The following is a 17,721-nucleotide window of genomic DNA, read 5'->3' as shown; positions in this document are numbered from 1 at the left end:
CTTTTTCTTTGTTGTATAATTCTGTTATGGGGATGTTTGAGAGGTCATGAGGATCAGAGAAAATGTCTACTGTGCCAATTTTTACTCACATGATCAGGCCAGATATAGAAAATTCTTTATAAATATACAGGAATAGGTGTGTCATATATCAAAACACATTCATAAGAAATGGTGCAGACAAGACCATAGTGATGAGTTTCTGCTGGCTATAGAGCCTAGGGACACCCCTGAGAATCTGGGAGAGGTGAAATGCGTGACTACCAGATATAAAGAGATTGGAAAGGAATAACAGAAACAGAATTTTTGTCAATAGTCTGGAGAGCAATTGGACCCTGTTCCTCACTCTAGTGACATACTCTTAACCTAAATCCACAAATTCATCACCAATTAGTAATATGAAACCACAAGGAGGTTCTAATCTGTCTCATTTGAAGATCTCCTTCATGAATAAATTGTGGTATAAGGAGATGGTGAAAATGCTGAATCCAGAGATTAAGGAGAAAGAAGATGTGATTGTGAATTTGAGCAGGGTATGGAATGCATGGATACAATTTTGGAAGCTATTTGTGGTTAAAATGGTTGAAGGTCCCTATACAGAATTGACCTTTTTTAAAATTAATAGTTCTCACCCTTTGCAGGAGGAATTTACCACAGATAATGGGGCTACAAGGTCTATGTTACTGCCTAAGTGTGGATAATTCAAAGAATGAAAAGGAAGAAAGATGATCTTTTTATCTGCAGCTAGAAGAAAAGGCAAAAAAGGGGGGGATTTATCAGAGCCAGAAACAGGACCATCATGCTTTTAGAAAAGATGTGGAACCTTCCTTTACTGATATGATAGTTGTGTTGTGGAGATATTCTCTAGCAGGTTCTTTTTAATGTTTTGACTTTTATTACTGTGTAGTCAATATACCTGGCAGCTGATGCATTTTTTGCATTAAATGGACCAATGAAGACATAGATGCAGAAATCTGTGAGAGCTATACAAAAATTCTCCCAAGAATTAAACTTTGTAACATATGTATCTTACAAAATGAAAATGTTGAATATCATCCATTTTTTTGACAACCACTTTGAATAAGATTTACAACTCTTTTGTCAAGGAGCTCAGTTCATAAAGGGTTAGCAACATGAGAATAACTAGGTAGATTTAAGATATATGGAAGAGTAAATGGAAGATAATCTCAAGGGAGAGACCCTAGCAGCTCAGGGGAGGGGAGTAGAGCTGGACAGACCTCCTGAATCTAGAGACCAAGGAGGAAGATGTGATTTAGGGGTTGGCAAGGCAAGGAATGCATGGTTTTGGAAGCTATTTGGACAAGTACTCTAGGTTAGGGAGTAGAGTGCATGAGGGAAAGCATCAAAAAGGGAGGAGATAGGAGGTGGAGTGTCATTTATCAGAAATTGCAAGTAGGTTAGTTGGTTGGTTGGTTGCTGTCCTTCATCCTTGAAGAAGACTGAAATGACATCACCATGCTAGAGTCAAATTACAGTGTGTCTAACTGTGGTTGATCAGACCAGTACAAACTCAGAATGTTCTCCCACAGGTTGGGCACAAATAGTCCATGTGAACATTTGAAGTGCATTCTCTAAATTTGTGCATCATCGATTTCTTTTGAACTACTTCAATTCTAGAACACAACACCTTCTCTGATGTGGGCAGGCCATGCTGAGCAGTCCTGTGCCAAGGTTTCCTATGTCACAAATCGATTCTAAAGTTCTTAAGCAAGACCTTGAGAGTGTCCTTGTATCACTTTCTCAGACCATCATGTGAACATTTGCCCTGTGTGAGTTTTCCATAAAAGAGTCTTTTTGACAAGTGTACATTTTGCATTTGAACAACATGACCAGCCCATTGGAGTTGTATTCTTTGAAGTAGAGGTTTAATGCTTGGCAGTTTAATTCTATAAAGGACTTAGTGTCTGATATCTGATCCTATCAGGTCATCTTCATAATCTTTGTAAGACCATTCAAATGAAAATGATTCCGTTTCCTGGCATGGCACTGGTAGACTGTTCAGGATTCACAGGCATTCAACAATGAAGGCAGCAGAGTGACTGAATAGACCTTCTGTTTGGTAGTCAGTCTAATGCCTCTTCTTTCCCACACTTTCCTTCAGAGTCTCCCAAACACTGAGCTAGCTCTGGAAATGCACAAGTCAGTTTCATTTTCTATGTGTACATCCTTGGAAAGTTCACTATCAAGGTGGGTAAACTTATCCACAACATTCAAAACTTCTCCATTTGCCATAACTGATGGTTTTTAACACAAGAACACATGTTCTTATTTATTTTTTAAAATTAAATTTTATCTTCAGATTGGCATAATCTTCCTCCCACTCCACTGTAGCACCAATGCAATATTTACAGTGCCCATGAACATGATAAAGATCACAACTGTAAGTATAGCATGGCATTCAATTGCAAAATATGTCAGACTCCAGATAGAGAACAAAGTCGAAGGATTTATTTGAACGCCAGAAAACTAAATCCCAAAACCAGTAAGCAGAAGTACCAAAGATATTCAGAAGCCATAATAATTCTGAGAGTCACAGCATCCTTCAGCCTTCCCACAAACCAATTCAAGATCAATATTTACTCACAAAACCTTCTATCTCTATGCCTGAGTGTCCTCTGTCCCCACCTGCCTGCAGCTGGCAGACTCCAACTGTCTTCTCCTCAGCAAACTCCTCCTACCACAGGCTCCATGTGACCACATTCAGCCTATCAGGGGGAAGAGTTTTATCTTCACAGCAGGGAAGCATCAAACTCCCCTTGGTCTATTAAGGGGCAGGGAAGATCTTCAAATTCCCATTCCCATTACATCCACCCACCCCCTTTCCATTGAAAAAGCAAGCAAATCAAAACTGTTGTCACAAATATATGGAAATGGAAAGCAAAACAAGTTCACCCACTCTTCCTTCCCTGCCCCCCACCAAAAGTCTCAGTCTGCACTCTGACTCTATCACTTCTCTATGAGAAAGTGGAGAGCATTTATCATCGTGAGTCTTCTGCAGTTGTAACTGGTCATTGTGTTAGAGTCCCCAAGTCTTTCCAAGTTGTTTGTCTTTATAAAATTGTTATTATTACATAAATTATTCTCCTGATCCTGCTCAATTCACTGCATATCAGTTCCTAAAAGACTTCATGAAATTTTTCTTAAACCATACCCTTTATCATTTCTTATAATCTTTATATTCATACATCATAACATTCAGCCATTACCAATTTTTCCTCCTACTCTTCCTCCTCATTTTCTTCTTCCACCTTCTCTTCCTCCTCTTTTCTTCCCCTCTCCCTCTTCTTCATCTGTTCATGTGTGGAGTCATACCCTTACATTGGAGCTCTATACAAAGGAATATAAATTTTGATTGCTTATATGTTTTTTTGATTGCTTATTCTTCCCAAGGTATGTTGGGGTTTGGGAGCTAGATATTTTTTAAATTCCTTTCTTATTTATTCTATTATTTGAGGGGTTTGTTTCTTTCTTTTTAAAAAAAAATCTTGAAAATTAACTGTTTTGTCTCATGTAATTTTCCTTTATTATTACTTGAAATAATTCTTGAAACTCTGAAAAAACCAGGCTTTGATAAAGTCCATTGGGATTCAAATGGAGGTACTTGACTGTGCCTTCAAACCCAGATCACTCTGGTTCTCACTGATTGGCCAATAATAAATCCCAGGTCAAACCTCACTCTTGTTTCTATTTGCTCAGAGTGAGTATAAATAGCAATTGTTTCTGTTCTGGCCAGAAACTCTGAAGGTCTTTCCCTTCCAGATGGATTCTTTTGTGAAGTCGAAGTAAGACATCCTTGGCTTCAAGTCTTACTTAACCTTTAAGTACTGAATGGATATTGCCTCAGAAAAACTAAGACCTGGGAAATACTTTAGCTTAAAATGGCAAAGGTCTCCTACCGCATCTAGGCCAGTCACCAGTCATCCTGACCTAGATCTTGCTACTGGACTCCTATAACTCTAAAGGAGAAAGTGAGACTAATGACTTTCCACAGCTCTGCCTTACTTAAATACAATTCACTTGCATATCAGGATATCACCTTCCTTATGTCCAGTGGTCCTTTTCAAGAACAAAGCATGAACAAGAACAGTTGAAGGGCAGCCCACCACCACAAGATTCCAATTGACTAGAAAAAGAGCTGTAACAAATATTTTTTGTTCATATGGGTCCTTTTCCCCTATCTTTGATCTCTTTGGGATATAGACATAGTAATGATAGCACTGTCAAAGGATATGCAGATTTGAATAGCTTTTTAAATATAGTTACAAATTGCTTTTAATGATGGCTAGACTAGTTCACAATTTTACCAGCAATACATATTTCCCAATTGTCCCTCCAGCATTTGTCATTTTCCTTTTTTACCCCTTTATTTGCAATTTAATGGTTGTGTAATAGAGCCTCAAAGTTTAATTTGCATCTCTCTAATTACTAATGATTTAAGTCATTTTTTATATTACCATTTTTATCTTAGAATTCTTTTTTTGAAAACTAACTATATCTTTTATTTATCGATTGTGGAATTGTTCTTTTATAAATTTGAATCAGTCCCCTTATCAGTTGTAAATTTGAACCATCCTTGCATTCCTGACATAAATTCATCCTAGTAATGGTGTATAATCTTTGTTTTATATTACTATAGTCAACTTGCTAATATTTTATTTATTTATTTTTTGCTTAAATACCCATTAGGAATATTAATCTACAGTTGTCTTTCTGTTTTGCCTCTCCTTCATTTAGGTATTAAGACCCAATGATATCATAGCAGGAATTTAGTAGGCCCACTTCTTTCTATTTTTTCAAAGTTTATATAGTATTGGAATTTAAATATTTTATAGAATTCATTTGTAAATGAACCTATTTTTTCCCCCTTACTTTTGAAGGTTCATAGATGGACATGGAATTTCTTGTTTTGTAGGTTTAGAATATTTAAGTCCTGTATTCCTTGTTCTATTAATCTGGGTAGTAGGCATTTTTATAAATATCCATTTCATTTTGTCAGTTTTATTAACATATAATTAGGTGAAATCTTTCCTAATAATTTCTTTGATTTCTTCTTCAATTGATTATCCATTCTCCTTTTTCATTTTTGATACTGATAATTTGTTTTTTTCTTTGTAAAAATAAAATTAGCTCATGATTAATCTTTTTATTGTTTTTTTCTAAAAATCTGCTTCTCTTTTATTTAATTTTTTAACTTTCAATTTTACTTATCTCTTCTTTGATTTTCAGAACTTTTAGTTTAGTATTTAATTGTGTGTTTTTAATTTGTTCTAGGCTGTTGTTTAAATCATATGCCTTTTTGCTCTGATTTTACTCTTTTATTGACCAAAGATATAACTTTAAAATATTAAATATAAATACCTTGCTGCTTTCTTGTTGTTGTCATTATCTCTAATGAAATTATTTTTCCTTAATTTTTTCTTTATCCAAAACATTATTTAGGATAAATTTATTTAATCACCAATTCTTCTTAAATATATATTTTTTCTCTGTTTTATCTCTTCCTGATTTAGGTATCAGTACCATATTTGTGTCATAAAAAGAATTTGGTAGGACTCCTTCTTCACTAATTTTCCCAAATAATTTGTAGAGTATTGGAATCAATTGTTCTTTAAATGTTTGATAGAATTCACTAGTGAATCCATCTGGCCCTGGAGATTTTTTCCTAGGGAGGTGACTGATGGCTTGTTCAATTTCTTTTTCTGAGATAGGATTATTTAAGTAATTTACTTCCTCTTCAGTTAATCTGGGCAACTTGTATGTTTCTAAATACTCATCCATTTCCCTAAGATTGTCAAATTTATGTGCATACAATTGGGAAAAATAATTCCTAATTATTGTTTTGATTTCCTCTTCATTGGAGGTAGATTCACCCTTTCATTTTTGATACTCATAATTTGGTTTTCTTCTTTCTTTTTTTTTTATCATATTGACTAAGGGTCTAGGTCTATCAAATTTGTTGGTTTTTTCATAGAACCAGCTCTTGGTTTTATTTATTAGTTCAATAGTTTTCTTAATTTCGATTTTATTAATCTCTCCTTTAGTCTTCAATATTTCTAATTTAGTATTTAATTGGGGATTTTGAATTTGTTCTTTTTCTAGGTTTTTTAATTGCATGCCCAATTCATTGGGCTCCCTTTTCTCTAATTTAATCACGTATGCACTCAGGGATATAAAACTTCCCCTAAGAATTGCCTTTAATGCATCCCACAGATTTTGGTATGTTGTCTCATTATTATCATTCTCTTGAAGGAAATTACTGATTGTTTCTATAATTTCTTGTTTGACCCACTCATTCTTTAGGATTAAATTGTTTAATTTCCAGTTAGTTTTTAGTCTTTCTTTCCCTGGCCCTTTATTGCATATAATTTTTATTGCATCATGATCTGAGAACGATGCGTTTAATATTTCTGCCTTACTGCATAGAATTGTGAGGTTTTTATGCCCTAGAACATGGTCAATTTTTGAGTATGTGCCAATTGGGGAATGGCTGAACAAGTTGTGGTATATGCATGTTATGGAATACTATTGCGCTATAAGAAACGGGGAGCAGGCGGTCTTCATATTTACCTGGAGAGGCTTAAAAGAACTGATGCTGAGTGAGAAGAGTAGAACCAGGAGGAATTTGTACACAATTACAGACACAACGCATGTATGATGACCAACTTTGATAGACTGGACTCTTCTCAACAATGCAGGGATATAAGTCAATTCCAAAAGACGCATGATGGAGAGAAAAACTTGCATCCAGAGAAAGAACTAGAAAGAACTAAATTTATATCCAGGTGGAAGCAAAATACCTGATCTTTTTCGTTCTCTTATTTGATTTTATGTCCTCTTTACCATTTTTCATTCCAGCTGGTACAATCCATCCTTATAACCTGACCATTGTATAATGTGAAAGTATTTACAGATCCTATACTTGATAATAAGCCGCCATGTGGGGGAGAGGGAAGGGAGGGGGACAAAATGTGAAATTCAAGGAATTGTGGAATTGAATCCTGTAAACTAAAAGGAAACAAACAAATTAATAAATTAAAATTTAATAAAAAAAGAATCTAAAAAATATATATTTTTTAAAGCAATCGGGTTTAAGTAACTTGCTCAAGGTTACACGGCCAGGTGTTTCTGAGTGGGTGCTAAGTGTCTGAGCCTGGATTCGATCCCCAGGTTATCCCGACACTGGAGCTGGTGCTCTTACTCACTGTGCTACCTGGCTACCCCTAAATCTTTTTTTCAAAGACTCTTTGTTGGGTACCATTTTTATTACTTTTTGGTCCATAAAAAAATACATCCAATGCTTCTGCTTTTCTTTTTGTTTACAAGAGTTTTTTCCCTAATATGAGGTAAATTTTTATGAATATGGCATGCACAACTAAGAATTATGTGTACTTTTTAATATCCCCATTCAAAAGTTTCCAGAAGTCTATCGTATTTCACTTTTCTAACATTCAATTCAGGTCCTCCCCCTTTTTTGGTTAGATTTACCTAGTTATGAGAGGAGTAAATTGATCCCCACTACTATAATTTTATTGTCTATTTCTCCCTGAACCTCATATAATTTTTCTTTTAAGAATTTCAATATTATGTCACTTTGGTTCACACATGTTTAGTATTTTTATTCTTTCACTGTCTTTTCATTGTACCTTTCAACAAAGTTAGCATCCTAATCACCTCTCTAATTAAGTTTATTTTTGGTGTGACTTTTTCTGTGATCATGATCATTACCCCTGCATTTTATACTTATATATATCTGTTTGACTCTGCTGAATACTTTTGTTGACTGTCCCTGGCTAGAATGCCAGTAGATGCTGCTAGACTTTATATCTGTTAAACATATATACAAAAATAGTTACAGTAACTCTTTTTCTAATATTAAAAGAGCTAGAAGGAATGCAAATGCCTACTGATTAGAGGAATGACTGAAGAAAGAGGTAGAAACAACAAATATGAAGAATTCAAAGAAAATTGAAGACTTGTATAAATTGATGCAGAGCCTTTTTTTATTTTGTTTTTTTGCCTTTTGGAGCAATTGGGGTTAAGTAACTTGCCCAAGGTTGCAGAGCTAGTTTTTTTGTGTGGGTGTTAAGGTCTGAGGCTGGAACCAAACTCGGGTCCTCCTGGCTCCAGGGCTGGCACTTTAATCACTGCACCACCTAGCTGCCCAAGAGAAAGAATAATTTACACAGTGACCATAATAATGTAAAGAAAACATTAAAAGACTTTAGGACTCTGGTCAATGCAGTGGCCTTTCATGGCATCAAAGAACTTTATGGTGGTGTGTTTCTCATCTATGAATAAAGAGGTGCAGAATATGAACAATTGGTGCAGAATGAGACATATATTTTTAGGCATTACTAATGGCTTTTTCTCACCATACTCATTTGTTGTAAAGAATGGGTCTCATTTGAGGGGTGGGAGTGGGGGGAGATTGGGAAATGACATTGGTATGAAAAAGGAAAGAACATCAATGAAATGTATTTTCAAAAGATGTACATTTAATTTCCCTCGTATTTAGGTTTGCTCATTTATGTTTAATAAATTGTCAAATTAGTATGATTTATCAACATTGCTCTCTTTATTTATGTGAAAGCATTGTTAGTGTTTGAACAGATTGTCTCTTGGTAAATGTTATTTCGTGACATATTTCCAAGAATAAAATTTAAGTTAATATTAAAGACTAATGCAAATTTTTTCAGTAAGTTTCAATGTTTCGTTGTTCTTGTTGTTTTAAAAGCTGGTCCATGTTTGGCCTATAAATATAGTGACATAAAAAACAAGCCTGAACATATACAAAAATGTTTAACTAATAAATTTTCATTTTAAGAGGTGAAATTAATTTTTTCTTCCTAGATTGCTCTTGTCAAATATTTTTGATAAAAGTTTTTAATGAAAATCTCCAAATATCTGTTTTATCTAATGTGAATATTGCATTCAAAAATTTTAGTAAACAAGTTCAATTATAGAAGATATAATATCTTTTTATGTGGAACATTGAAACAGAAAGGAAATAGAAATCACTAAGTTATAACTGCATATTTCATTTCTTCATAAAACATTAAATTTTCATTAGGAGGGATTATGTGAAAATACAGTTTGAATCATTTGTGATAAGAAATGAAAATTAAAATAATTCTGAGTTTTCATCCTATACTTTGTAAATCAGCAAGAACCACAAAAAAAAGTGAACAATTAATGTTGGAGAATCCATACTAGTCAGACTTACTGATATATTCTGTGCAGAGTTGTGACTAGGTTCACTCCTGCTAGATATCAGTTTGAATTTATTCGAGAGAAAATTATTCATTTGTTTATCCAGGGACAGGGAACCTGCAGCCCCAAGGCCACATGTTTCTTTCTAGGTCCTTAAAGTGCAGCCCTTTGACTGAATCCAAAATTCACAGAACAGATCCCCTTAATAAAAGAATTTGTTATATAAACTTTGACTTGGTCTAAAGGCCACACACGAGGACTTAGAAGGCCAAATATGGCCTTGAAGTCAGTCAGAGGTTCCCCACCCCTCTATACTCTTTAGCTCATTAATCCAACTACTGTGTAAATACACCAAGGAAGTAAGAAAAAAATTCCAGAATCAAAAGCCCAATATATAACTCTTTGTGGTAGTAAAGAGCTAGAAAAAAAAAAGGGTACTCATGAAATGGTAGACTGAAAAAATTGTAGTACATTAATATAATCAAATGTTAACATATATACAGCAACAAATGAAGAATATGAAGGCTTCAGGCAAACACTGGAATATTTATATGAAGTAATGCAGAGAGAAATAACCAGAACCAAAACAGCAAAATAAGATTGCAGCAATCTTAATGAAAAGATTATCTATGATACCAACAAGGAAGTTGTAGTTATGATGTACTTAGGAAGATTATAGAATAGGTCTATAATGGAATAATATAAACAACTACCTGCACAAAAATTATTTAATTCCATCAAGTAAAAAAAGCCTAGGTACTAAAGGCTTCTTACACTTTATAACTAATTTCAAATTTAATTAAGTTTGACTTAAATATAACTTTAGATTGCAAGACTGCCACTGGGAACACAGGTCAACCAAGAAAGAGAAAGTCCTAGAAGAATACCCATGGAGAAGTTTCCCTGAAGTTCTAGTGTAGCAAACTGGAGATAGGGACATAACAAAAACATCAAGTTCTTCTCATGTCTTTTCAGTGTTTTCCTTCAATAACCTGAAGTGGAGTTGGTCATGTCCATCTTATCTTTCAAATCTGGAAGCCTGAAGCCCCAGAAATGATTCAAAGTTTAAAGAGAACTCCAAAAAGACTAAAGCCACTGAATCCCTCTCCCCTCTCACCCACTCCATCCCACTTCTAACACCAGCACATTGTTCTCCACCTGTGGAGAGTCCCACATTAGTAAGCTTTGGAACTGGAGTTGCAATAGTAAAAGGTATTGGTTTAAGCCTAAATTCTGCCAGATTGCTTTCCAGTCTTCCAAGCAGTTTTTACCAAATAGGGAGTTCTTCCCTAAGTAATTTATATTTCCCAGTTTATCAAACACAGGGTTATTGAGTTCCATTGTTTCTGAACCTCCCTTTTCTCGTCTATTCTATCCGTGACCTATGGCCTATGGGATCCCCTTTCACAAGGGACTCAAATTCTGAGCTCATGGGATCTGAATTCATCCTGGAAAGAATTGGCACTAAAGAGGGGCACAGGTTTTTCTCCCTAATGTACACATGCTTTAAAAGGACAACAATTTCAGGCTATATTTTGGCTCACATGAACTTTCTTATGTGAATCAGATATTTGAAGAAAAAAGTACTAAATAATCAGTCTGGACTTGGATAAATTTTGATATTACCCCCTTATTCATATTTGTTATAGTTTCTCAGTCAAGCTACATTTGAATTTAAATTATTCGATTTTTGGTCTAGACCTGTGATTTCATAGATATAGGTAACTCCCTTCACCAATGCAGATCAGAAAATCCTCTGTAGTTTAGGGTTTTTAGCAAGTTGCCTGGGATCCTGAGAAGTTAAATTACTCAACAAATATTGTAGTTTGTGTTAAAGGAACATTATTTATACACAAGCTTTTGTGATTCCAAACCCAGCCTGGTCTTCTATCCACTAAGCTACTCTGTCTCTCACCAAGCCAAATACTTTATAAAATTTTATATTTTGTGATGTTTCAATAGAAGAACAACTGTACCATAGCATTTAAAAAAAATTAAATGATAATATATATAGTCTATTGCACATATTTATTTTTAAGGTTAGTAGTATCTGGAATCAGTTCATTACAAAATAATAATAGGAATCAAATCAGTAAGGAAAGATATATTGGGATAGACTCTCTAGTGGTATAAGACATGATACAAACAATCTCAATCAGCAAGCATTTATTGAGTATTTACTGTGTTAAACATGGGGATACAATTACAAAGGATGAAACAGTCCCTACTTCTAAGGAGTTTGCATTCTGGATCAATTGAGAGTCATTAAGTAAAAAGCAACCTACTTAATGACTTGAAAATTCAACTTAATGGTTGAATTTTTAAGAAGAGAAATATAGGCACTTCTGTGAAGCTGGGGGCCTATAGCGAGATTTCATACCCTAAAAAAGCTGACAAAAGCAAATCAGGCATCTTAAGTACTAGTGACAAGGCACCTAGGATTGCAAGTCTTTTGTACCCAGATAGAAATGTAATCAGATGGGACAGAAGAGGGACCCAGATTTAGTGACTGGAGTACTGGTTTAAGCCTTGATCATAAGGAACAAGACAAACAGTATACTTCTCCTGCTGATATTGGTTTCAGAATTATGGACAAGATTTAGCTGGGATTAAGTGACCATGCTTTTGGGGAATGATGGAATGCAGAGGTAGAGAAACAAAGAATTATCCTAGTAAGCATTGTTCATAGCTCTAAATTGTAAGTTTATTTACTTTTGTATTTGCAAACAACTCTATACAAGCAGTTACACGATAAGAAATTCTCAATTTGAACTGAACTCTTAATCTGTAAATTACTAGATTTCTCTCATGATTGAGAATATAATTTGCAGTAAAATGTAAAATTCATAAGGGCAGAAACTGCTTGATTTGTATATGCATCCCTAACAGCAAGCACAGTGCCTTTCACTTAATAAATGTTTATTGAATTATATAAATATAAAGTTACAGTGATCCGTTAGAATGAAACAATTCTTTGCTCTATAGGAGCATTGCTCAGAGAATAATAGTACTCTGATGAACAAATGAAAATAAGCCAAATTACTGGTCTCCAATGCCACCAGAAGTTCCTTCTCCTTATCACAGAATGGTCCATCTAAGCTAGAATGTGGAAAGGTAGCAGGTCCTCAGTTTTGACGCATTTTTAGCATAACCAATTGGGTATTTCACAAAATTTACAAAATGTTATTGTGGAGGTAGCACAGAAGGAAGATGCCCCAGATTTAGAATCAGAAGACCTGGATCTGAATGTTGGTTGTGTCACATAAGCAGTACCAACTATAAGATGTTGGGTAATCCATTTCTTAGGGCTGGTTGGTTACATGGTTACACTGTTTGCATTCTTATATGGGGATCTGATACATGTAACCTCTCAGAACTTTGTTATCACCAATGATCTTAAAGGGAGTCCAAATAGACAGGGGAGCTGTGGATAGAGTATCAAGTCCAGAGTCAAGAAGACTCATCTTCCTGAGTTCAAATTTGACCTCAGATACTTAGTAACTGTGTGACCTTGGGCAAGTCACTTAACCCTGTTTGCAGTAGTTTCTTTAGCTCTAAAATGAACTGGAGAAGGAAATGGTGAACTACTCCAGTATCTTTGCTAAGAAAACCCCAGATGGGGTCATGAAGAGTCAGACATGATTAAAAACAACTGAATTTTCAAAGAAAAATGGGGAAGTAAAATGGGGGATAAAGAAGAGGAATACACTGGAAAAGGGAGAAAGGAGAGGAAGAATAGGGAAAATTATCTCAAACATATAGGATGTGTGAGGAAGAGGAATGAAGTGGAGGTTGGAGGAAGCAGAGAGCAAAATTCACTCTCATCTGAACAAGTTCAAAGAGGGAAGTATACATACACAATTGGGTACAGAAACTCATCTTACCCTACAGGAAAGTAAAAGGGAAAGATGTCAAGAGAGAAGATTGTTGAGAATAAGAAGGAAGGTAGAATATAGAATGTTCAGAAGCAAAACAGGATAAAAATGATGATAAGTACAGAATAGGATGGTAGGAGATACAGTGAGTATACCTGTGCATGTGAGTGGGATGTAATCACCCATAAAATGAAAGAGGATAGCAGAATGGATTAGAAAGCAGAATCCAACAATATGTTTACAATAAATACACTTGAAACAGAAAGATAAACATAAAGTAAAATAAGGAACTGGAGGAGAATCTATTCTGTCTCAGCTGAAGCAAAAAAAAGGCAGGGGTGGCAACCATGATCTCAGGCAAAGCAAGAGCAAAAACAGATCAAATTAAAAGGGATAAATAGGCAATTTACATTTTGCTAAAAATACATAAACAATGATTCAATATAAATACTGAATATAGAGGTACCAAATGACATAATATTCAATTTTTTTTTACTTTTTTTTTTTTAGAGAGGGGAGGCCAGGGCAGTTGGGGTTAAGTGACTTGCCCAAGGTCACATGGTCAGTAAGTATTAAGTGTGTGGGGCCGTATTTGAACTCAGGTCTTCCTGACTCCAGGGCTGGTGCTCTATTCACTGTGCCACCTAGCCATCCCTAACATCTGAATTCTTAAAAGTTAATTAAGTTACTGGAGGAAATAGTAAAAGCTAATTTTATTTAAAATACCTTAATTTTTCCTCACATCTAAATGAATCTGACCAAAAAGTAAACAAGAAAGAAATTAAAGTCAAGAATAGAATTTTAAATACTTACTTGTGACATCTCTGGAGAATACAGAAAGAGAACAGAGTATACTTATTCCCAGCTGTGTATGACACTTAACAAAATTGACCATATATTAGGGCAAAAAACCTCACAAATGCAGAAAAGCAGAAATAGTAAATGTTTCTTTTTTTTTTTTTACCATAGTACAACTAAAATTATATTCAAAGTAGAGCACTTGAAGCACAGATTAATGCTTATTTGAAAATGAAGTAACCAAATCCTACAGAATGAGTAAATCAAAGAACAAATCATAGAAAGTCAATAATATCATTAAAAATAATGACAATAATGAGACAAAAGAGCAAAATTTGTGAGATGCAGCCAAAGCAGTATCAAATGTTTACACTAACAGAAAGCAATAAATTGGGCATGCAACTAAAAAAATTAGAAAAATGGCAAATGAAAAATAAAATGAAATAGAAATTGCAAAATCAAAGGGAAAATTAGTGACACTAAAAATTGAAAAACTATTGAACTAATAAATAAAAATAGCTTTTTAAAAATAGATAAAACTTTGACTAATATGATTTTTTAAAAGAAAGAAAACCAAATTGCCATTATAAAAAATCAGAAAAGATGAATTCATGACCAATGAAAAAGAAATAAAAATAATCTTTAGAAGTTATTTTGTCCAACTGTATGCCAATAAAACTAACATTCTAAATGAAGGGGATGAATATTTGCAAAAAAAAAAAAAATCAATTGCCCAGAATAATGGAAGAGGTTTACATAGCACAATTTCCTTGAAGAACATTGATGCAAAAATTTTAATTAAAATACTAGCAAAGAGGTTACAATGACATATCACAAAGATCATATATCCACTATGACCAGGATGAATTTTTGTTTTGCTTTTTTTTTGTTTGTATTTTGGAGGGCAATTGAGATTAAGTGACTTGCCCAAGGTCACAGGGCTAGTTTTTTTTGTGTTAAGTGTCTGAGGCCAGATTTGAACTCAGGTCCTCCTGACTCCAGGGCTAGTGCTCTATTCACTGCCCCACCTAGCTGCCCCAGGCTGAATTTTTAATAAGAAGCAGGGATAGCTCAATATTTGAAAAACTGAAGTATAATTGACTATATAAATAACAAAGACAACAAATGCATATGATTATTTCAACAAATGCAGATTTTTAAAAATAAAATATATCACCTATCCTTTTTTTTTAATTAGAAAGCATAGGAAAAGCTTTCTTAAAATGATGAGACGTATCTATCTAAAATCAAGAGGTAACATTATCTATAATGGGAATAAGCTAGCAGCCTGTCCAATAAGATCAGGGATGAAGCAGGATGTCTATGATCACCATCACTGTTTAATTTTGTACTAGAAATGCTATCTATAGCAACATGACAAGAAAAATGATGAAATAAGAATAGACAATAAAGAAGCAAAACTATCACTTTTTTCATATGAGTTTTGAACTCAGAGAATACAGTCACATTAAAAAAAACTAATTGAAATGATTAACAGCTTTAGCAAATTTGCAAGATATAAAATAAACCCATATAAACCCACATAAACAACCAGCATTTCTGAATATTACCAACAATACCTAGCAAAAAAGATAGAAAATTCCATTTTAAAAATCTCTAGGACACTCTTAACATAACTAAATACTTAAAGTAGTATTAATTGCTCATGGGTAGGCCTAGTCAATATAATAAAAATGAAAATATGATCTAAATTTATTCAGTATTTGGTGCCCTAGAAATCAATCCACCAAAGAATTACTTTACAAAGCTAGAAAAAATAACAAGCTTGAGAAAGAAAAGATCAAGATTATCAAGGGAATTATATATATATAAAGAAAGGGAGCCTACCAATACCAGAACTTAAATTACTACAAAGCAGTTATCATCAAAATAATTTCATACTGTGTAATGCTAAGCAAAGGCAACTTCCAAGGTTCAGAATACCAGCATAGTAACTCTCCATTTTATTCAGTGAAAAATTAAGGCAAAACATTCACAGAACAGAGAAAATCAAAATACAGCATTCACCAAGTGTAATTCAATAATTTCCAAGTACTACTCCACCCCTGGATGGAGTGATTCATTTAGTCAATCACAAAGTCTCTCTTCTCAAATGGAGATTAAGAAAAGTTTCCAGTCATAAACAAAGTATATTCATTTGGTCAATCACAGAGCACAAAAAGTCAAGTTTCCCATCCCTGGATCACAACTGAATTACAATTATCATCAGTTAACACCAAGCACCTTCTCATAAGGGGCAGTGGAGAGCACAAAGACCCTCTACCCCTGAACTACAGCAAGGTTAAGATATCATCACAGCATTCAATACCCAAGGAGTGGTCTTTTCTTCATCTTGATCCGAGGCAAATTCTTGGCAAGCTCTGTTCCTGAGGAGACAAAGCTTAACAAAGCCACAATATACATTGCCATTGTCCTCATCAATTCACTCTCTGCCTGCAGAACAGTCTCAGGACCCCTGAAAATATCAGCAAGACCCTCTTCCAGAATTTCTGTAAACATACAACAAGAAAATCCTTCTTCAGGGCTTCTGAACCAACAGCAAAGTCCTGCAGCACTGTCCTTCACCAGTGGCAAATCTGGCAAAACAACGTCAAAATAGACAGACAAAATACCGGCATCACAGTCATTTCTCCTCAGTCCTTGGCAGCTCTGGGTGGCAGCTCTTAAAAGTCTTGCGCAGCTCCAACTGGCCCTCAGCAATCCTCTCCCTCTCTGCCTCCATGATGCTGCTTCCAAAAGTTCTTCTGCCTCTCTTTGCTCAGGCCTCCTCTCTAAATCCATGGCACCATCTCCTCCCAGTTCATCCCTCTCTTTTCACGTCAACAAGTCCATCCCACAAATGGGATTCACAAGCTCTGGGTTTAACACTCAACCCAAAAACCAAGCCAATACTGGGGTATCTTTAAATTCCATTACTATTACATACTGGAAAAGAAATAGAGTTGTCGATCAGAAGAACTGATTAGGTACATAATATAAAGAGGCAAGCCCTGAGGCCAGCTGGGTTGGGAGGTAACCTCAGCTCTCAGCCACAGGAACTTTCACTTCCTGGACAGTCTCAGGAGTCTAAGCATGGGAACCTTTGCTGATAAGGAACTGCAGACCCAGATCTACTGCCAAGATGTCACCCTGGTCAAGAAGAAACCAGAACACACCTGGTAAGTGCAGAAGCAGTGGGCCAGGTATGCCACTGGCTGTGGGCATAGGAGGGTGGAGTTCTTGGTTCCAGTTCCAGAGCAGAGGGGAGAACTGAAGGAGGAACTGAGGATCTGATCTGACATACCCCAGGCCTAGAGGTGATTATAAAAAATAAGCTACTACTGCTGTACTGTATCTTGATTAATGTGAGCAAGACCCAAGTAATAATTTAGAATGGACCCTTTACTAAAAGGCCATGTTGACTAATCAGGACACATGGCAGGCTGAGCTGGCACCACCCCATGTCCCAGGTATAGCAATAGCAGTAGCAGCCAGCAACAGCCCCGATCTGGAGCAGAACCTCAGCTTATAAAGGGGACCTTATGTAAGCAATGATTGGTCAGTACACACCTTGAAACTCCCTCTCCTGACCCAGAAGCCTGCCCATTTCTATTCAGGTGAGCTGACTGAAGGGAAAGGGTAGAGACCCAGTGGGGAAGGGCAAAGCTGACCCAGCAATCTGATCACCTCCTTGAGGTGGGGGAGGGGGAGCACATGGGGAAAACCAGGCACAACATTACAAATTTTAAAAAAGTGACAGGCAAAGGAGAAAGAACCCAACCACAGAAAGTTAATATGGGAATAGAGAAAAACAGAGTTC

General features: G+C 35.3%; 1 long non-coding RNA gene across 4 annotated transcripts in view; it reads right to left on the bottom strand.

The window, feature by feature from the left end:
• LOC138151428 (uncharacterized) overlaps positions 1-17,721 on the bottom strand; it is a 160,524-nt gene that overhangs the window by 34,718 nt on the left and 108,085 nt on the right. For 3 of the 4 annotated variants that reach the window (XR_011165818.1, XR_011165816.1, XR_011165817.1), the window contains one exon: positions 15,836-16,847. The exons of the other annotated variant lie outside the window; for it this stretch is intronic. This is a non-coding gene — a long non-coding RNA (uncharacterized lncRNA). Of the gene's footprint in view, positions 1-15,835; positions 16,848-17,721 lie in introns of those variants that run through there. 4 annotated transcript variants of the gene reach the window in all.

This window comes from Petaurus breviceps, unplaced genomic scaffold (assembly GCF_028583685.1).
Source record: "Petaurus breviceps papuanus isolate PSGF00001 unplaced genomic scaffold, PetGlider_PUasm1.0 90897, whole genome shotgun sequence".
Classification (NCBI taxonomy): Eukaryota; Metazoa; Chordata; class Mammalia; order Diprotodontia; family Petauridae; genus Petaurus; species Petaurus breviceps.
This window is presented reverse-complemented; position numbering and strand designations above follow the sequence as displayed.